This window comes from Dermochelys coriacea, chromosome 7, assembly GCF_009764565.3.
Source record: "Dermochelys coriacea isolate rDerCor1 chromosome 7, rDerCor1.pri.v4, whole genome shotgun sequence".
Taxonomy (NCBI): domain Eukaryota; kingdom Metazoa; phylum Chordata; order Testudines; family Dermochelyidae; genus Dermochelys; species Dermochelys coriacea.
This window is the reverse complement of record NC_050074.1, coordinates 66,168,890-66,192,149: the sequence shown is the minus strand read 5'-3', so window position 1 is coordinate 66,192,149 and position 23,260 is coordinate 66,168,890.

Genomic DNA, 23,260 nt, shown 5'->3' with positions numbered 1-23,260 from the left:
CCGAGCCTTCCGCTCTACCCACGGGTGTTTTCCATCCACCAGAGCCGGCTGGGTAAGACGTGGCAGCACTGGAAGGCGGTGTCTCCCCACCACGGGAGTCCCTCCCCTCCAAGACCCCCGAGGCACCATCTGAAACCCCAGTGTGCCCCGAAGTAACAGTCGCGTCAGGTGCCGGCGGGGAGAATCCCGGGGTAGCGGAAAACAATTTCCCCTCTATATATGAGGAGATCGAGGCCCTGGGTCTGACCCCGGTCACCCAGGGGGAGGACGATCCTATGCCAGCGGGCCTCGATCTGGGCGACTTCATTCCAGCCCCCCTTTCCCCATACTCCCTCCCTGTAACCATTGCTTCTGCTCCCACCTCCGAGGAGCCCCTGGACTCCTCCATCAACCCGGCTGCAGAAGGCACCCCGCTGAGAGCTGCCGAGCCAGTTGAAGCGACGGCCAGTGCCACGCGGCTGGAACCTGAGCCAACAGGGGCATCCCTCGCTGGTGAGGAGCATTCGACCTCCTTTCCGGGAGAGGACCCTACAGAAAAAAGTCCACCTCCTGATGCCGTGGCTGCCAAATCCACCCGAGAGCTTGCGCCCGGCATCAGTGAGAGCCCTCTCCCGACCCAGACTCTCACCTCTACCCCTGCCCCTGCCCTTCTCCCACCCACCTCCCGAGATATTATTGCCACCCCTGGGACAGTCTCCTTCCCCTTTCCAACAGATGACTCCCAGGGAATAGCCTTTGTGTTTGCCCGTCCCGACCCACCAGGGGCTGCTATCCTCCCCCCGCCACCCCCTATCGCCCCAGCATTCAGGTCAACCCATCAGGAGCCCCGTCGGGGGTCCGCACCCTGTCTGCCCGTCTCACTGGGCCAGGGGGCTGTACCAAGGGCCCCATCGGGGAGCAACCAGACCATAACCCCAGCCCCCCATGCGCTGCGAGAGGAGTTGTGGGAGTTCCTAGAAGACGTCCGTGGCTCCCGCAACAAAGTCCAGCTTGTCCTCCAGCGATGGGGGGACTTTAATCAAATCCTCCGGGCCGCAAGGGCCCTCATGTGGGAGGGGAAAAGGACCGGGAGACAGGGCACCGCGGCCTACCAGCGGGTCCGCCACTTCCGTGACTCCTTACTCACCTACGGGGTGGGTCACGGACTGCTGCGCGGCCCACCGGGAGCCACAAGCATCCCTGCCGGCGAGGATCCCCCCCCAGCCCTCCTCATGGCACTCTTTACCATCACAACATTGAACACCCGTGGCTGTAGGATGGGTCTCCGCAGGTCCCAGGTGCTCTCCTTCCTTCGAGAGGGGAGGTACTCTGTGGTTTTCCTGCAGGAGACCCATACGGATCCGACCGCCGAAGACAGCTGGCGGCTGGATTGGGGGGACAGGGTCTACTTTAGCCACCTCACAGTTCATACGGGTGGAGTGGTGACCCTGTTCTCCCCCGACCTACGGCCCGAGGTGCTGGGGGTCGCCGAGGCTGTGCCGGGTCGCCTGCTGCACCTCTGGGTCCACATGGAGGGGCTCGTAGTCGACCTCGTCAACATCTATGCCCCAGCAGCGAGCCCGGAGCGGCTGCAATTCTATCAGCAGGCATCCGCCTTCCTCGGCACCTTGGATCCTCAGGAGTGCCTGGTCCTGGGAGGGGACTTTAACATCACCCTTGAGGAACGGGACCGCTCGGGAACCGAGCAGAGCCCGGCCGCCGTCGCCGTCCTCCAGGAGATAGTCGAACACCACTCCCTGGTGGACGTCTGGCGCGACCACCACCCGGATGACACTTCCACGTTCACCTTTGTCCGGGTGGAGGCCCATCGGTCGCGCCACTCCCGGTTGGACCGCATTTATTTATCACGCTTTCATTTTACACGAGCCCACTCCTCCAGCATCCGGCCGGCCCCATTTTCTGACCATCACATAGCCACCGTGACAGCCTCCCTCTGCGCCGAGAGGCCGGGGCCGGCCTATTGGCATTTTAACAACAGCTTGCTGGAGGATGCGGGCTTCGTGGCGTCCTTCCGGGAGTTCTGGCTGGCCTGGCGAGGGCAGCGGCGTGCCTTTCCCTCGGCACGGCGGTGGTGGGACGTAGGGAAGGTGCGCGCCCGGCTCTTCTGCCGTGACTACACCCGGGGTGCCAGCCGACGGAGGGATGCAGCGATAGAGCAGTTGGAATGGGAGGTCTTAGAGCTGGAGAGACGTCTGGCCGCCAGCCCCGAGGATCCACCCCTCTGCGGAGCGTGCCGGGAGAAGCGGGAGGAGCTCCGGAGCCTCGAGGACCATCGGGCCCGGGGTGCCTTTGTTCGATCCCGCATCCGTCTCCTTCGGGAGATGGATTGCGGCTCCAGCTTCTTCTACGCCCTGGAAAAAAAGAGGGGGGCTAAGAAACATATCATCTGCCTACTGGCAGAAGATGGCACCCCCCTCACGGATCCGGTGGATACGAGAGGGCGAGAGCCTTCTACGCAAGCCTATTCTCCCCGGATCCGACCGATCCTAACGCTTGCAGAGTGCTGTGGGAGGAGCTCCCGACGGTCAGCGTGGGCGACCGAGACCGGCTAGAGCTGCCTCTCACTCTGGCCGAGTTCTCGGAAGCCCTCCGTTGCATGCCCACCAATAAATCTCCGGGCATGGACGGGCTGACCGTGGAGTTCTACCGCGTGTTCTGGGACATCCTGGGCCCAGACCTAGTCACCGTCTGGGCCGAGTCTTTGCAGAGCGGGGTCCTCCCTCTTTCGTGCAGGCGAGCCGTGCTCGCCTTATTGCCAAAGAAGGGGGACCTCCGCGATTTACGAAATTGGCGTCCCGTCTCGCTCCTCAGCACGGACTACAAAATCGTAGCAAAAGCCATCTCCCTGAGGCTAGGGTCCGTGCTGGCGGACGTGGTCCACCCAGACCAGACCTACACCGTCCCGGGCTGCAGCATCTTCGACAACCTATATCTGGTCCGGGACCTATTGGAACTTGGGTGTAGGGATGGTCTGTCGTTCGCCCTCCTGTCCTTAGATCAGGAGAAGGCGTTCGACAGGATGGATCACGGGTATCTCCTGAGCACTCTGCAGGCGTTTGGCTTTGGACCCAGTTTTGTGAACTTTCTCCGGGTTCTGTACGCTTCCGCAGAGTGTCTGGTCAGGCTCAACTGGACCCTGACCGAACCGGTCAGCTTCGGGCGAGGAGTACGGCAGGGGTGCCCCCTCTCAGGCCAGCTCTACGCTCTGGCGATCGAGCCCTTCCTCTGTCTCCTCCGAAGAAGGTTGACAGGGTTGGTGCTGAGGGAGCCGGAGCTGCGGCTGGTCCTGTCGGCGTACGCTGATGACGTGCTCCTCATGGTCCAGGACCCGGGCGACTTGGTGCGAGTGGAGGCTTGCCAGGCCATCTATTCAGCAGCCTCCTCTGCGCGGGTCAACTGGGTCAAGAGCTCTGGCTTGGTGGTAGGGGACTGGCGTCAGGCGAGCTCCCTCCCACCCGCGCTTCAAGCCATCCGGTGGAGCACGGGTCCGCTGCTCTATCTGGGCGTTTACCTTTCTGCCACGCATCTCTCTCCGCCGGAGAACTGGCAGAATTTATAGGGCGGGGTGATAGAGCGGCTCCAGAAATGGACAGGACTACTCCGGTGCCTCTCCCTTCGAGGGAGAGCGTTAGTGCTTAATCAACTAGTCCTGTCCATGCTTTGGTACCGGCTCAACACCCTGGTCCCGGCCCCGGCTTTCCTGACCAACCTGCGGACATCGATTCTGGAGTTCTTTTGGTCAGGACTGCACTGGGTCCCTGCAGGGGTTCTCCATCTACCTGTGGAGGAGGGAGGGCAGGGCCTAAAATGTCTGCTTACTCAGGTCCATGTCTTCTGCCTCCAGACCCTGCAGAGGCTCCTTTATGGTGCAGGTAGTCCGGCGTGGAGCATACTGGCGCACGCCTTCCTGCGCCGCTTCCGAGGGCTCCGATACGACCGGCAGCTCCTTTATCTCCATCCGAGAGGTCTTCCGCGAGACCTCTCCTGGCTGCCGGTCTTCTACCAGGACCTCCTCCGGACCTGGAAACTCTTTACAACGACCAGGTCCGTGGCAGCCACCGAGGGGGCAGATCTCCTCGCGGAGCCCCTGCTGCACAACCCCCAGCTCCGTTTGCAGGTGGCGGAGTCCCGCTCGGTGCGCCAGAGTTTGGTCCTGGCAGAGGTCACAAGAGTCGGAGACCTCCTGGACTATGACCGGGGAGACTGGCTGGATCCCCTAACCTTCGCTCAGCGCATGGGGCTTTCCAGACCTTGTACTCCCCGACGCATACTTCAGGAGGTGAAGGACGCTTTGCCGCCTGCTGCTCAGGTTTATCTCGACTGGGTCCTGCACGAGGGCACGCCCCGCCCACCCACTACCCCAGGCCCGCCGGACCTTTTAATTGGACCCCTGCCCCGTGGACCCAACCGATCCCTTCACCCCTTCACTAGAAGCCGGCTGCACGAGATGCAGCCGGTCTGTTTTCAAACCGCGCCAAGAAAACATCTCTACACGCTCGTGCTCCACACCCTTCACGCCGGCACCCTCGTGTCCCGCCCCGATACAAAATGGCGGGACCTCATGCCACCTTTGGAGGGTGAAGAGCCCCGGTGGGCCAGCCTATATTCCATCTTAGTCCCAAGGCCCGCCGGGGATGTTAGTTGGCGGCTCCTTCACGGAGCCATGAGCACGGGCGTGTACTTGGCGCGGTTCACTTCAATCCCAGACACCTGCCCCTTTTGCGGCGTGAAGGATACCCTGGCACATGTCTACCTGGAGTGTGCCAGGCTGCAGCCCCTATTCCGGCTCCTCACCAATATCTTATTATGTTTTTGGCTGCACTTCTCCCCTCACCTTCTCATTTATGCACTCCCTATCCGTGGCCCCACAAAGTCACGGGATCTCCTGGTCAACCTCCTCCTGGCCCTAGCTAAAATGGCCATCTACAAAATCAGAGTGAGGAGGTTGGCCAATGGAGTCTCCTGTGACTGTGGGGCCTATTTCCGATCCTCGGTCCGTTCACGTATCCGGGCAGAGTTCCTCTGGACGGCGTCCTCTGACTCCCTTGACGCCTTTGAGGAGCAGTGGGCGCTGTCCGGGGTTCTCTGCTCGGTGTCCCCGTCTGGTTCCCTTCTTTTGACCCTTTGACCGCACTCCTGTCCCTGTTATTTTATTAGTTGTCCCCTGGAATTTTTTGGGCATCTAGGTCCTGTGGATCCCCCTTTTAGGCCGGGGGGGATCCTTTAGCAGTGGACGGGCTTCGCCCGCCCACTTCCCGGATCCCAATAAGACTACTTTTTGATAGCTATCTGGTCTTGCCCCATCACACTATATATATGAGCATGTATAAGATTTCTTTCTCTACATATATACACTTGCTTTTTATCTGTGAGGCAGTGAGGTTACTGAAGATTTCCTGAGAATGTGCAAAGTCTATTTTCTGATGTAGACTCTGGATGTCAGCTGGTGTAAACAGAAGTCAGTGGAGCTATTCAGTAGCTGGGGATCTGACCCGCTACATCTGTTACCTAACCTCTACTAGGCTGCCACATAGATGGTGATAACCTGGCACAGAGAATAAACCAGAGGAATGGTGAAGGGCATTATTGTAATTTTGTTGGGGTGCCTGACTCTTCTGGTTGCTTCTGTGTATATTGAGAGCAAGCTGCTCAGAAATGAAGTTGTGATCTGTTGACAAGCTGAAACAGATGGGAATGGGCAAGCTCTTCAGAACATCTGAAATCTTAATTAAAAGGCAGGCATTTTCACAAGCTTTCACAGCTCTATTCAGAAAGGTTCTACCTACACTTGTGCTTGCTGACAGAAGTTTTTCCAATTCTGGTTTGGTGGATTGTCCAATGAGGTGGATTGTCAAATGAGATGCAGCCTTAAACTGTACCTCTCCCATCACCATGTCTCTAAAATGCTATTGGCAGACTGGCATGACAAAGAGAAGCAGTCACATCTGTAGAATGATAGAAACTGTTGTTGAATGGGGATAGTTTTTTCAGTATAAAATTCACTATCAGTGGATCTCAAACCAGAGAGTTGGCTGGTCACACAGGGCCTAATTCAAAGTTATTTAAAGTCTAAAGAAAGACTAACATTGACTTTAATAGCCTTTGGATCAAGCCCATGGTATTATTTCCCCTTCCACATAACCAGATGCTGTACCATATAAAAGACAGCTAAAAATACATTATATGCTATTATAATATACATTATTATATTGTATTATATTATATTGCCCCTTCTGAGCAATTGCCATAGCTGCTGCAGGGGTGCTACGTGATCAGAAATGAGTACATTTCTTCTGCTCCCACGTGGGAGTGGGAGAGCAAGTGGGTCCATAAGACAAGCTCTCAATTAAGATGTGGTCCAGACTATGAAAAAGTTTGAGACTCCTATGCCAACCAGAGAAGATCACATTTGTATAATGCATCTTTCCAATAGCTATTGTCATGTTAAAACAATTGTTAGAGAGGTCTAGAAAAATGGTTCTTATTACAGGTTTTTTTAAAATAAATGTAAAACAATATGGGTGAGATCACAGGAAACTGGACCAGAGAGAGAGATTGACTAATTTTTGACTAAAGCAACCATCTTTCCTGGGGTTTTAAAAGGTTCATTTTTTTTCTTTTTTCACTGTCATGAAGCTGTGCAAATCTAGGTTCTACACAGAAGTTTAAATGCCAAACTACAGCGAAAAAATCTGCTTTCTCTATAGTTCCATATCCATTAGAAACAGAAGGAACCAGAAATCTTGTTCCTGTGAGATTTCCACTCCTATATTACTGTTTCAGCATGGGTTAAATTCTGATTTCAGCCACACTGGTGTGAATCTGGAGTAAATCTGTTGGCACAAGTGATTGGTATCAGTGTAACAGACCTGAATCTGATCCAAAAGATTCAGAAAGTTTGGATAAGGATCAAATCTTTAGGGCACTTATAGGGCACTTTTCCAGGTTTGCCCGTTACCATAAGGCCAATCCATGAGGTTGCATAAATCATCATATCTCCATTGGAGCCAATGGAACTGCACCAGCTGAAGATCTATATTTTCTTTTTTTACCTTATAGTAAGTGTATATAAATTTATGCTACTTGCAGAAAATAGCCACTTTGCCTACCTCTGAAGCACTTGAACACATTGTCTGTTAGTGTTGATTCTAAGCAGTTCTACACTGTATCCATTATCAGGCATTCAAAATACATGATGTTCACTGGACAACATATTAAAGAGGATAAGAAGCAGTTCTGTACCATGCTAACTCAGCTGGCTTTTGGCAGCAGGAACTGCATCCATTTCAACAATCCTCCCTTTTAAAAAACACTTTTCCCCAGGCAGGAGTTCAATAGGACGATAGCTCAACTCATACTGTATACCCCAAACCCTTGAAGATAGTTTGCAAAATTCTAACTCCAACGCATCATAAAAACAGTGCAGAAAAAACATCTGTAGAGCTACATGACAAAGTCTTCTTAATATCACAAGCACTCCGCTCAGACCATTTGGAAGAGACATTATCTAGATAGGCCCTTCTGTTAGTGCTTATCACAGAAATTTTACCAAATCTACCACCTTTTATTAAACCCAGGGGAGATTTTAAAATCACCCCATTATTCTGATGGCTTTAGAGAGGCTGTTTTCTCTGGCTAAAACATGCTTAAATGTAACATGAAAGAGACCTGGCTTAACCCTAACATTAAAATATGTGGAGAACTGCTTTAATGGCAGAGCCAGATTGAAAGAAATATTTTTAACTTTGGCAGACTTCACAAATTCAGGAGTAGTGTCTTTTGATCAATGTTCGCCTGAACGCAAGCTGCCAGGCTGCTGTTTGCAGACTGAGCTCCAGTTTAGAAACACTTTGGTCTTTCCAGCATTGGCCCTTGTTTAAAAGTTAGCAATCCTTCAGGTGATTCAAAATCTGGAGCCCGAGATATTCATGGAGCAAGGTAACAACCTTTAAGAGTATTGCAAATTCTCTTGTAAATGGAAAGTGGAAAAATAAATGGGTGCAAGATATCGATCAATGCCCAAGTACCACCTATTAAACTGAAGAAGATAGTGATGCAAGAATATTTAAACAAATATTTACAGTTTTAAAAACAAAAGCCATTGAAACCCCCACTGTATTTAGGCCCTCTAGCAAGGCACTTATGCACACACATAACTTTAGGCCCATTAAATGCAATGGGACTACTCAGGTGCTTAAAGTTAAGCACATGCATGAGTTTCTGTGCTGGTTTCCTGATCACCAGCCTCACAGTTGAATATTCATTCTTCATAGTTCCTCACTGGATCAGGACATGATTTATTGATTGTTCATGGAACACTGAGTCTTTATGTGTTTGGTCATACTGTATATTTGAAACTGACTAATGCTGGTGTGCAGTGATGTGATTCACCATGCTTCAAGTGTGTGGTGGCACATGGGGTATAATTTATTTCAGTTTTTTGCTCAATATTCCAACCATTAAGGGCTAGATTGTGAGGTGGACTGGATGCCAGGGCAGGGGAGGAAGGAGGACTGAGACATACTGCCCTCCCCACCCTAGCTCCTCTGCACAGGTTACCCTGATCCTGCTCTAAGTGCACAAAAGTTAGGGGCAGTGTATGCCCATTTACTACTGGGTAGAGAATGACGGGAATGGGTGGAAACTTGACTCTTCCCCCGCAACACTGTTTCTTCAATCAAATTTTCATAGAAGAAATGAGAAACTAGATGTGCAGAAATTTTAGAGATGATGAATGTTGTGCCATCAGTTTTTAAATAGAACTCCCTGAGGGAATGATCTATCCCAATATTTGGCTACAAATAAATTGATAAATGTACCTTAAGTTTGGCCAAGTTTTTCACAGTCATGAAAAGTTCTCAGACAGGAAAATGTCCAGTTTGCTCCTTTTGGTCAAGTCCTGTTCTTCATTTATAATTTATGAACTCCCTTTTAGACTTGTGTATCATCATCTCCTCATGAAACAAACTGCCGCCATCCCTCATCAAGACTGCAATGCTCAGTTTTAAAACCTAGGAGTGAAAATTATTCAGTGAAGCCTATTTGGTATAAACTGCCTGAGTCTGAAATATGCAAGGTGCAGATGTCATCTGGTTTAAGAAAAGTCATATAATGATATGTATTTGTTGGTTATATCCAGATCTGAAAAAAGATATTTGATGTGAACTAGTCTAGCTTTCTTCTAGAAATCTACTGTAAAAAGTGAGTTTCTTCCTCTGCAAAGGAAATGATATTCTCTGCATAAGATGCGTGAGCCAATATATATTATTGGACCAACCAACTCTCTATAAGAGCTGGAAAATGGCTGGCTCCTTTTTTGTGACCAAGGATGACAAGAGCTAGAAGATGCACATTTCTAGGATCCAGGAGTTTATCGTTGTACCATGCAAATATAATGGAAAACAGACCTGCAGGGCCAAATCTGTGTAGTTCCATTGAAAGAGCTATGCACAGATTTAAATCAGCTGAGGACCTGGCTTTTAGTTTGCAGATGACTGTCTCTCAGTAAGGCCAAAGAGACTACTTAGATCATCAAGTTTAGCAGAACTGTTTCATGTAACCTTTCCTACTAATTAGATAAGACATTACCTTGTATTTCTAGGGAAGGTGCCCGAGCACCACTACTCTTGGCAGACTTCTCCAATTTCCAAGAACTCTAATTCAACCATCCATCAACTTTTAGCTTTCTCACCACTTTCTAAGAGAATCTTTCCTGGACCACCTAACCTTTATCTCTCTGCCCTGCTCACTAAAACTAAACTGCCTGAGTCTCTGCTCATGTGTCCTGTTCCCAAATACTATATAATTTTTCCTTCTATGTATGCTCTTGAGTTCTTATGGTTTATGCAGAATGGTCTAACTATCATTTACATATGTACATATCTGAAAATAGTACTGGCTCACTACATATTTAGTTCACCCACGAGCACCCACTCACTGGTCTACTGATTCACTGCTTTCAGGATTTCCAGCCACCCTGATTTGGATCTGTGCAAGGCTAAACACAGGCTAAAAAGATTCCTGACTTGTGGCCTTTAGCCTAAATGTTCCTCTTCCAAAATCAATTGTAAAGCAGACACATCAGAAACAACAATTAGCATCTTTCAAAAGAAAGTTGAAGAAAACAGAGGTTTGGGTGTTTTCTAAGGGATGGGGAGAGATTTTATAGTAACATTTTTAAAAATGATTTTATTCCCAGGTGTTTCAGGACTCATCTCAATGCTTATGCTAAGAAACCCACTATACGTTGATTTAAAATAAAAAGTGGCAGGTTTGATTTTTCCCACCTGTTTCCACAATTGTATTTTATAATCTGACTGGGCTGCTAAATTTTCAGTTATTCTTCTGATTTAACAAGGATGGCTGATGAATAGCTTCATCTTAGTGCATTTATGGGTCATGGCACTGGATGCTGTCAGGCAGCTTAAATGAGGATATCACAGCAATCTGTCTTTTCGCTGCCCTGATTACTTTTCCAGCTACAGCATTAGTGATCTTGAGATATCTCTTTGACAATCAAGCGAAGAAACATATTCACGTACAATAGTGAGAGACAATCCCGCAATCCTCTGAACTGTCCATGCTGCTTTCCTTTCTCCACAGACTCTGTAAACTTTAGAACTAATCTTTCTCCTTTCTGCATGTTTTCTGGTTATGTTGCTGCTTTTGCACAGCTCTGCTCTCATATTTAGTAATAACATGAATTAGCATCCCCATTTCAGACAATACCACCTTTCACTGTACTTTGGCACTTTAAATTTGACAGATGCAGCTTGGAATCTGGAATTTCTGCAAATTCTGCCTCTTTCTATGACTAGTTTAAAAGACTACTCACCTGCTTAAAGTTAAGCACATGCTTAAAAAGTTGCTGAATTGGGGCCAATGTCTGAAAAAGGGTTATGCCTGCAGTGGAACCTCAGCATGAGAATCCCTACATTAGAGAAACCATTCATCTGAATATAGGATTTTATGTTCCTGGGGGTCTGGCCATTCCTCCTTAGCCACACAGAGATCTGAAAATAAAATTATGCTCAGAGACGTAATCGGCCAAACTTGCAGATGTGTTATAGGTTTACAACCATCTCTCTACAAGGCCTAAACATTCCCTCACTTGAAAATCAATAACAGCTATAATATAGTACATATAGAAGATTCTCCGGGGACTGGATAGCACCTAGTTAGCCAGATGGTCGATTTCAGCCATGCCTGGAAAAAAAAATAATGCAACTGAATGGGTCAAGTCCAGTACCTCTTTAGCACACAGAGGCTTTCTAGTATAATCCAGTAGACAAGTACAAAAAACCTTCATCTTCATTAACACACTATATTTTCCCCTTTGCTTTGTATTTGTTTTGCTTCTCATCAGCAGCAGTACCCACAGCGATGTACAATGCTGAGGCTAATTAAGCCGCATCACCTCTTTGAATGTCTCTATCCTATTACTCCACTCAGTGGGCCATAATTCCAGCAACACACACTCAAAGGATAGTCTCGTATCTTATCCTCCTTTCTTATCCCTTTGGAATGATCATTTCAAGATATAGCTCCAGTTTGCCTTTTTTTTTCCTTCATATCAGTCAAGATCAGAAACCTCAGTGCTTTGAACATATTTGATTTTTTTTTTTGACTGGCAGCAAAACTGAAGTCACAGCCTCAAAAGTATAAAGAGTCTAATATACTAAAGACAAGAGTGAACAACTATGTGTAATCGCTGCTTCCACTCTTTGATAATTTTTTCAACTCAGTTAGTTACATCATGAATAGACATCTGTGTGTTCTGTGATGATTACAATATACATTAATCAAAGGCATGTTATGCTGAGAGTTGGAAATGTATATGTTCTGTTTCTAAAGCAGTAAAATTCATTCTTTGGTTGGATCCCACACAGCAAAACATTTTGCCCTATAGGAAAGCAGGCGTGAGCTTCAGTAGTCAAGGCCCAATTCAAGATATTGATGTACAATCAAAAGTTATTGTATAGCTATTTGATTAATTTGCCAGGGCCCCTTCCTGAACAGGGTAATCAGACATTATGGAGACAGAATGATAATGCCAGAGTTAAGGTTGGAACCATTAAGTCCTGTGTTTAGTTCTTCTGTAACCTGTGTTAGCAAAATTGTTTTATCCTGAAAATTGCAATATTTACTCTAGAGGCAGAGCAGAACTTTTCTGTCAAGTTTGCAGAATATTGGGTCACAATGTCCGAGTTACAGATTATCAAAAATTACCTTGATAAAGTGTTTTTACTTTTGTCTATTGTTTCTTTTTGTCTCTAACTAAAAATATAGTATTTTACTACTGCTTCAAACTCTCCATATAGTTACATCTCTTTGAAAACTTGTGCACAGTCTGTATTTGAAGAAAACAGATTGCAAGTAGTGCTTTTTGTATCTAACTGCAATAGTAACACAGAAATGCATGTATGATGAAGAGTCTTTCTATACTTGACCATTATAAATAGCAATTTTTCCTTAGCTCAAATAGTAAAGGTCTTTGTTTTTGGAACTAAAGGAGCAGGGTTCTAGAACCCCAGTTTTGCAATTGTGTATGTCTTAGCTTGTAATTCTGTTGAAGGTGTTTTGTTTGTAGCAATGGATTCATTACAAAATGGCACACAACTGTGAAAAGAACTAGCAAAGCTGTTTGAGTTAAAGATCATTAATTATGCTGAATACAGAGTTGCTGCAGAGCAGCTCCTTGGCTAAGTTTGCAATCAAAGTTTCATTTTAAGCCCTTTTCCTTTATACCTGCATGGGAGAATTATTTTTGCAATTACATTCCAGGTACACTAGAATTTTCTAGAAAAGGTTGAAGGCAATTAGTAAAACTATTGACTGGTAAGGAATGCATAAAGATGAATAACTGCTGAGAGCGCTGGACACTTTTGAAAATCAGGCAACATGCTGTTTCAAAAATTTACTCAGTTGACGTCAATGGGACTTAAGTATCTGTTTCTTGAAATAGAGGCTCTAAGAATGTTTCTGCTGTATAGGAGAAATCTGATTGGGGAATACAGAGGTTCCATATGTTATAATATGCATTGTGATATTTTACACATGTACATTGAAGAGATTGTATAAACCTACAGCATATTTGAATGTTTTTCAAAAAACTATATGTAATCTGAACCTTTTTAACTTTTCAAATCCATACTTTTAAATTTTTAGGATTTCTTAACTATACGATAATGGTATGTTATATGTTTATATATAAACTTTAGATACAGATAGCCTGTGATCTACAGAACATTAGACTAGATGATCTGATTAGACTAGACAAGATGAGATGATCCCTTCTGGCCTTAAACTCTACCTCTATGAGATCTATCTATCTATCTATATATACAGAGCAACCTTAAAATAAAAATTTACTTTGTTTTTGTCTTTTAATTACGTAGACTATGGAGCAGAGGGAAGGCAAGAATTAATGCACTAGTATTAAGTATAAATATATGTCCGCTGTAGTATTATTCTTTGTATCATACTAGTGTCTAGAATCTCCATGAAAGATGAGAGTACCATTGTGCTGGGTAGTAAGAAACAGTTCATGCCCTGAAGAGATTGAAATCTAAATAAACAAGACAAAGGAATCATTGATATCCCCACTTTACATATGGGAAATGGAGGAACATAGCTATTAAATGACAACAAGGATGTCACAGAAATCCTAGGAGAGCCAGAAATTCAACAGAGATCTGGAGCCCTTGTTCCATACACCACAAGGCTATCCTTCCTCATTGATGCCTGGAATTTACAGTTTTATTCTTTATTAGAACTCAGAATGTTTAGCATTTTCAGAATCTGGGGTTGTGGTGTGGGTGTGAAGTTTTCATGCCAAACTGTTCACTGCTATGAGAAAAAATGGCTATGATAAAACTAAGTAATTTACCCTGATGAAATCTGAGTAAACCTAACTTGAAAAGGAAAAGTGTATCTAAAAATAAAATGTGCATGGAGAAAAAAATTTAGGGTTGGGGGATGAGTAGTGTTCAAAAAGCACTGAATTGTTTGCCATGTAGCAGCAAAGACAAATGACAAGGCGAGCTACATTTCGGCAGAAAAGCTCAACATGGCCCCACAGCAGCAAAATGTGTCAGCAACAGAGTTTGCTCTCTCAACTCTTATCCTGAGATTTAGAGTTTCCAGGTCATAACTACAAGGCACACCAAAAGGTTTCCACATAAACAGTAAAAGTCGTAACTCCAGCTGTATCAAAACCAGCTCTTTCAGCTATAAGGTGTTTAATTCTGTTCCATGAGAGACTCCCTTTTAACCACCACAGAGCTGATTTTATAAAGCTGCCTTGGTTTAACTGATGGCCTTCAGCCATCAGCCTTTGTCTTGAATGCCAGCAGTCTAGAAGGGCTTCTGCAAGGGGGGAAGTTCTTGAGCTGATCCCTTTATGCAGCTCCAGTGCAGAAAGAAAGGGCATAGAAACAGTCCATGGGAAACACCACTGGTTTAAGGCAGTCTCTTTACAGGACTTATAACTCCCAGAACAGCCCTGTGCTGGCCTCTCTCCTGGCCTTTGTTATGGATGGTGGGGTTCAGTGACTTATCTGCAATGTGCTATGAACTCGCTTGTCTGACAGACAGCCCATAGGGTAGCATTGTAGCCAGAGCATAAGATATAGCAGCCTATGGTCTGCTCTAACTTACACCTGCCTCCTCCTCCCCCCCTTCCTCATGCACACTCCGTTCCTGCACCAAGTACAAAAACAGGTTTCAGAGTAGCAGCCGTGTTAGTCTGTATTCGCAAAAAGAAAAGGAGTACTTGTGGCACCTTAGAGACTAACAAATTTATTAGAGCATAAGCTTTCGTGAGCTACAGCTCACTTCATCGGATGCATTTGGTGGAAAAAACAGAGGAGAGATTTATATACACACAAACAGAGAACATGAAACAATGGGTTTATCACACACACTGTAAGGAGAGTGATCACTTAAGATAAGCCATCACCAACAGCAGGGGGGGGAAAGGAGGAAAACCTTTCATGGTGACAAGCAGGTAGGCTAATTCCAGCAGTTAACAAGAATATCAGAGGAACAGTGGGGGGTAGGGTGGGAGGGAGAAATACCATGGGGAAATAGTTTTACTTTGTGTAATGACTCATCCATTCCCAGTCTCTATTCAAGCCTAAATTAATTGTATCCAGTTTGCAAATTAATTCCAATTCAGCAGTCTCTCGTTGGAGTCTATTTTTGAAGCTTTTTTGTTGAAGGATAGCCACTCTTAGGTCTGTGATCGAGTGACCAGAGAGATTGAAGTGTTCTCCAACTGGTTTTTGAATGTTATAATTCTTGACATCTGATTTGTGTCCATTCATTCTTTTACGTAGAGACTGTCCAGTTTGGCCAATGTACATGGCAGAGGGGCATTGCTGGCACATGATGGCATATATCACATTGGTAGATGCGTAGGTGAACGAGCCTCTGATAGTGTGGCTGATGTGATTAGGCCCTATGATGGTATCCCCTGAATAGATATGTGGACAGAGTTGGCAACGGGCTTTGTTGCAAGGATAGGTTCCTGGGTTAGTGGTTCTGTTGTGTGGTGTGCGGTTGCTGGTGAGTATTTGCTTCAGATTGGGGGGCTGTCTGTAAGCAAGGACTGGTCTGTCTCCCAAGATCTGAGAGAGCGATGGCTCGTCCTTCAGGATAGGTTGTAGATCCTTGATGATGCGTTGGAGAGGTTTTAGTTGGGGGCTGAAGGTGATGGCTAGTGGCGTTCTGTTGTTTTCTTTGTTGGGCCTGTCCTGTAGTAGGTGACTTCTGGGTACTCTTCTGGCTCTGTCAATCTGTTTCTTCACTTCAGCAGGTGGGTATTGTAGTTGTAGGAATGCATGATAGAGATCTTGTAGGTGTTTGTCTCTGTCTGAGGGGTTGGAGCAAATGCGGTTATATCGTAGCGCTTGGCTGTAGACAATGGATCGAGTGGTATGATCTGGATGAAAGCTAGAGGCATGTAGGTAGGAATAGCGGTCAGTAGGTTTCCGATATAGGGTGGTGTTTATGTGACCATCGCTTATTAGCACCGTAGTGTCCAGGAAGTGGATCTCTTGTGTGGACTGGTCCAGGCTGAGGTTGATGGTGGGATGGAAATTGTTGAAATCATGGTGGAATTCCTCAAGAGCTTCTTTTCCATGGGTCCAGATGATGAAGATGTCATCAATGTAGCGCAAGTAGAGTAGGGGCATTAGGGGACGAGAGCTGAGGAAGCGTTGTTCTAAGTCAGCCATAAAAATGTTGGCATACTGTGGGGCCATGCGGGTACCCATCGCAATGCCGCTGATTTGAAGGTATACATTGTCACCAAATGTGAAATAGTTATGGGTCAGGACAAAGTCACAAAGTTCTGCCACCAGGTTAGCCGTGACAGTATCAGGGATACTGTTCCTGACGGCTTGTAGTCCATCTTTGTGTGGAATGTTGGTGTAGAGGGCTTCTACATCCATAGTGGCTAGGATGGTGTTTTTAGGAAGATCACCGATGGACTGTAGTTTCCTCAGGAAATCGGTGGTGTCTCGAAGATAGCTGGGAGTGCTGGTAACGAAGGGCCTGAGGAGGGAGTCTACATAGCCAGACAATCCTGCTGTCAGGGTGCCAATGCCTGAGATGATGGGGCGTCCAGGATTTCCAGGTTTATGGATCTTGGGTAGCAGATAGAATACCCCAGGTCCTGGCTCCAGGGGTGTGTCTGTGCGGATTTGTTCTTGTGCTTTTTCAGGGAGTTTCTTGAGCAAATGCTGTAGTTTCTTTTGGTAACTCTCAGTGGGATCAGAGGGTAATGGCTTGTAGAAAGTGGTGTTGGAGAGCTGCCTAGTAGCCTCTTGTTCATACTCCGACCTATTCATGATGACGACAGCACCTCCTTTGTCAGCCTTTTTGATTATGATGTCAGAGTTGTTTCTGAGGCTGTGGATGGCACTGTGTTCTGCATGGCTGAGGTTATGGGGTAAGCGATGCTGCTTTTCCACAATTTCAGCTCGTGCACGTCGGCGGAAGCAGTCTATGTAGAAATCCAGGCTGCTGTTTCGACCTTCAGGAGGAGTCCACTCAAAATCCTTCTTTTTGTAGTGTTGGCAGGAAGGTCTCTGTGGGTTAATATGTTGGTCAGAGGTGTGTTGGAAATATTCCTTGAGTCTGAGACGTCGAAAATAGGATTCTAGGTCACCACAGAACTGTATCATGTTCGTGGGGGTGGAGGGGCAAAAGGAGAGGCCCCGAGATAGGACAGATTCTTCTGCTGGGCTCATAGTATAGTTGGATAGATTAACAATATTGCTGGGTGGGTTACGGGAACCATTGTTGTGGCCCCTTGTGGCATATAGTAGTTTAGATAGCTTAGTGTCCTTTTTCTTTTGTAGAGAATCAAAGTGTGTTTTGTAAATGGCTTGTCTAGTTTTTGTAAAATCCAGCCACGAGGAAGTTTGTGTGGAAGGTTGGTTCTTTATGAGAGTATCCAGTTTTGAGAGCTCATTCTTAATCTTTCCCTGTTTGCTGTAGAGGATGTAATGGAGTAGCCAGGGACTTTCAGATTCTAGCAAACTCAGGGGAGAGAACAGTTATTTTGCACATTTTGTGAAGGCCGAGACTATAGCAAGGTTCAAAAAAGAACTCGATTCATTCATGAAGGATAGGTCCATCAATGGCTATTACCATTGCAAAACCATGCTCTGAAGTGTCCCTAGCCTCTGTTTGCCAGAAGCTGGGAATGGGCCACAGGAGATGGATCACTTGGTGATTACCTGTTCTGTTCATTCCCTCTAAAGCACCTGGCAACGGCCACTGTCAGAAGACAGGATACTGTCATATGCTTCTTATGTTTTTATAATACACATACAGACAGTATTTTTCTGAGTTCCATTTGCCATTCTTTAGGACTTCTGTGATTTAATATGAAATCTTCTCCTTACAGCCCAGCTTCTATTTATGCCTGATCCACCAGTGGACCTCTAAACTTCAACTATCTAGCCATTACGATTTCACCAATTCAGCATCATGAACATCCAATTCCCACTGAAATCAGTGGGAGTGTTGTCAGTGAGTGTCAAAAACACGTAGAACCTGACTCCCATAGGAGCTGGGGATCTAGGCACGTCTGAAAATCCCACCCAGCACCTATCTGGATCTTCAGGTGCCTTAATACCTTTAAAAATCTCACCCTATGTGCCTTCACTGGATGGTCAAACGGTGTGAGTGGTCTATCCTCATAAAAGCCATCAAAACAACTCTTGAATGGTTACAACTTTTAGCCACTACCCACAACAGGTGGGATGAATTTTAACTGATGACCTAGATATAGTCTTTGTTAATTTAAAAAACCCTCCAACAATCTGCTCCTCTCTTTAAGCACAAATTTTGTAAGTGGACTTCAAGAAACAAACAAAGCTTTTTTTTTTTTGGCTTTTAATTTCAAAAGACTAAGTTGTATTTTCCCCAAGCGGACAGTCAAAACCACGAAGTTTTACCCCAAATACTGTAAGTATTAAATCACAAATTGAATTGGGTTGAGAAAAGCTCAGCTACTGAAATGAAAATCTATTTTCCAGAAAAAGCAGTTGGTGCCTCTGGAAGTCCAATGAGTCATGGGGGAGCTTGGATGCAAGATCAAAGGAAAATGGCAGTGGGAATGATATGAACTGTAAAAACCCCATCCGAAATAGTGGAAATATCACGTAACTTTTTCATACCTAATCTGAGGATGGTCAGCAGCTACAAGCCATACCGTTAAGTGATCTAGGGCCATATCCTATACCCCAAAAGTGGGTGGAAAGCCTCCCAGTTGTATGTAGACACTTGTACCTTTATCCCATCCTACCCGCGCACCCCATAATCATTAATGGATATGATCCATGCATCAGAGGGGTAGCCGTGTTAGTCTGTATCCACAAAAACAACGAGAAGTCCAGTGGCACCTTAAAGACTAATATACATTTGGGCTAAGCTTTTGTGGGTACAAAGCCCCTCTTCTTCAGATGCATGGAGTGAAAATTACAGATACAGGCATAAATATATTGGCACATGAAGAGAAGGAGAAATGGAGAACCAATGTTGACAAGGCCAATTCAGTCAGGGTGGATGTGGTCCATGCTGTATGATCCATACAGAACCCCTATTGAGCTAAGGGAGAATAACAACCATTTTATAAATGGGAACTAAAATGCAGGGTGGATTATGTGACTTGCCAAAATCGCACAGAAAGTGTGTGGGAGAGCTAGAAATTGAACCACGTGTCTTGAGTTCCTGTCCAGTGCCCTGTCCATCACACCATTGTTCCTCTCACTCTTCCACCAACTTCAGGAGACTTTGGATCAGGACCTGAATGAAATAAGTGGGCTCTGAGAAGCACATCAAAAAAAGTAAATCAGATGTTGTTCCTTTAAAAAAAAAGTTTTGGAAGTGACACTCCTGTCTATTAACTTTTGTTGAATTGAGCTGTGAATTCCACCAAGGGCAAGTACATTCTGACAGCCACATTAATGCCAAATGAATTAATTCTAATGAGTGTTGTTACAGTGAATTGCAAATGAATTTGTAACGATCACTCAGCTAAAATAAAGGTGTCACTGTTTTCCCCTACAGTATGATGTTACTAATTTAAACCAAAGAAATAAACATAACTAAACTCTAAAGAGCTTTGCTGTAAGAATATTGCTTTAGGCTGACTTTTGACAAAGATCTCAAAATGGTAATTTTTTCTGAATAAGTGTTATAATTTTGAAGTTTTTAACTTTAAAATGAATAAATATAATCTAGACATATTATGACTTTGGAGGCTTATTGGCATTCCTATAATTCAGAAAAATGCCTTCGTCTCTAAAATAACCTAGTAAATGTAAATATCAATGACACAAATATTTAATACCGGATGTAGTGGTTACTATTCTGAGTGGAGAATGGTCCTACTGTGCTCAACAAGATGTCTCATGGTAGTAAGCATGGTGACATATAGTAAGCATTTGCATAATCTGGCCCGAGTATTGTTGTGGTTTTTTTTTTTTTTAAAGTTAGCAATGAGCAACAAGAGTTGGAGTGAATTGATGACTAAACCTTAGGAACATCAAGGTCCAAATTCAGAGGTGTAAATCACAGGTTAAGGAGTCAGCATAAGTGAATATTAGTGGCTGTACTCTACATGTTGATGGAGAAGAAAAGTAGGATTCTAGTAGGAAGTACAGCGCTCTTTACTTTATCTTACACCTCCTTACATCTCCTGTTGGCTGTCTTACCCATTATAATCCTATCATAATTGATGCAATTTCAGTCCATCTGAGACAGGAGGCTTTTATTATAACCGAAAGAGCTATCACTATAGAAAAACAACTTCCCACACAGCTTGAGTTCCAGCTTTTCCTCTACTATTTACCAAGTATCACAGCCTTTCTGGAACCCTATATGGTGCACAGTATCATCTAGTGGCTGAATATTATACTACAAGTAAATATTACAAAACTTACCCTTCAATCACAGTAATGGGTAAATGACATACACTGAGCAAGATCCACCTTTGCAGACTGGCAACCAATGGTCTGATCCAAAGCCCGTTGAACTCAACAGGCTATAAGTGCATCTCTCAACAAGTAAAACCCACTGTCTTCAAGAGAGCATTATCCCACTGTAAAGAAGGCAGCACTTCCACCAATGCCCTCGCTCTAGTATGGTCAGTCAGAGTAGCTTTTGTTTCTAGCAGATCTTCCATAGGAGCTCTGTTTGAGTCATCCTAGGAAACATGGTGTGTAAGTGTACCACTTAGGTGCCCTAGTACTGCTCCTTCCCCACCCAATGCCACCGGCACTTCATGACCCTTCAAGACATCAGTAGGCTGTGGTTCCTTTCTATCACTGCAACCTCTCAACTACAGGATATTCTTTTGCCTGAAAGTTCAGCTTGGTTTACAGAAATATAAGCCAAGGTTGAATCTGGCCAACTTTAACTGACTCTCTTTGACTTAACATTATGAAGTTTACCTCAAATTTATGTGACCTCTGAATTTGGCTACTATTATTCTTCCTATCCCACTTGGCTAAAATTCCTCTCCCTTCAAGAAATATGAATGAGAAGGTGGTCAAACAAAGCAGATTACACATTTCAGTTGAACTATAAAAATAGTCAGAATTAAAAGATTATTCCTATAATAAAAAATTATCCTATAGTGTGTAGTGAGGTGGAGTGGCCTCACTGGGGGGGGGCGGGGGGGCAGAGCCAGGCCATGCTCACCCCTCTCACTGGAAGTCAGTGGGCAGGACAGGAAGTATAAAAGGCGGGTCTGAGAGCTCAGTTAGGCTGCAGCATCCCACCTTCTGCTTGCTTCTGAGCTGGGAGACTGCTGGAGGGCCCTGGGGAGCTAAGGATTGGCCAGAGCAGTATGCTGACCAGACTATGGAGGAGTTGCCAGGACTACCACAGGACTTCTATCCCGACGATCTGGACAACCGTCTACAGACTCAGGTACACCCCAAGGGGAAGTTAGGATGTGGCTCAGGGACAGCCAACTGTAGTCCAGCTGTGTTCTTGCCGCAGACCAAGTCAGCGTGTTGTGGTCAAGATCCCCTCTGTCACTGTTGGGGCCCTGGGCCGGGATGCAGTGGAGTGGCTAGGCCTGTGTCCCCCCTGCCACCCCAACCCTGGAGTGGTGGTCTCCCCATCTCTAGACTGAGAAGTCAGTGCTTGTCGGCCATCCGCTGGAGCCAGGATGCCTGAACCCCTTGCTGCTTGACCCTGAACATTGTTTATAGCTTAGGCCATACCCTGCTTGGTCCAAGCTATAAACTCTCCTTGCCCTGCCCTACTTAAGGGCCTGGGCACCCTGACTGTGTTTGTTGCTTGGCTTCTGAACACAGGCCTGAGATATAGACTCTCAGTGCTCTGCCCTGCCTAAGCAACTGAACACCCTGACTGTATTTGTTGCTCGGCCCCCAATCACAGGCCGAGCTAAAGACTCTCATTGCCCCGCCCTGACTGAGGGCTGGGTCTCCCTAACTGTACTTGCTGCTAGGCCCTAACCACTGGCCTGAGCTATAGACTTGGGCTGTAGACTGTTGTTGCCCTGCTAATTCCCCGTGGTAGACTACGAACAGAGACTTAGTGAGGCAGAGTGGCCTCCCACAGACTCAGTGGGGGAGGAGCCCCTGCCACTAAACCACGACATAGCAACATTCACAAACACTGATGAGCCAACAAGCCTAAAAGAATCTCAAAAATAAATAAATACACAAACACACCAGAGATTGTAATAATTCTGCTATTATTCCTTATGGGTAAAAAAAAAAGTTTCAGACATGCTAGATCCATCAGCTTTACTCTTAAGACTAACATTAACAGTTCATTTTGAAATACATTTTAATATTAAACTGGTCAGAATATTGTGGTTTGCAAAGCAGTTTGGGAACATGCTTCTCAGTTGTTTTTCACATGGGATTTCTTTTTAAATATGCAATTTGTACTGAGTGTACATAATAAACAAATGCATTTAGAGAATTCTATGTAGATGGAAAATGAGGACTATTATTAAAATGTACCATTATCATGTAGGCACGTAATTTAGGGCCAGATTCTGCCATCTTTATTTACAAGGAGTTGGAATTTACTTTTCAAGTAGACTTATTGAAATTAAGCATAAGCACAAATAAAAGCTTCTCCCCAAATATTTGTGCAAATCAAAAATAGCTGCAGTAATAATAATAGAAAACAGAAAAAATGGGTTTGATAATGACCAGAACTGTGATTTTGATTTTACAAACATATTCACAAATACCTGTTTACATTATTTGTCCAGCTCTAGTTGCAAATGTTTAACAGTGCATGGTGACACTACATAGCTGCTTAGGACATGATACAAAGAATACCTTATCCAACTGAAATCTCAGGAGGAATTTCTGGTAGGCAGGAAACAATTATTCAGCTATCCTGGAATTTTATCAAGGCACATAGGTTCAACCTGTTCTTTTGCAAAAGAGGACCACAGGATTTTAAATAGCCATATTTGGTTGGCTCCATTTTAGGTCTCAAACTCCATTAGATTTGAAGTTTAGTGATTACAATCTTCTAGCCCCAACTCTAGAGCTGCAAATGACTGTTCTGGAACTCTTCCTGTTAATATACACTGATAGCATGTATCATGACTCCTGGCTTATATATTTTCAGAACCCTGTAGTTTTGAATATGTTATGGTCCATGATGTTTTTTAAAAAAGATGTTTTTAAAAGCCCCAACCAGATTTTTGTTTGTATATGCCATCAATTCCTTAAAGCTTCCATTT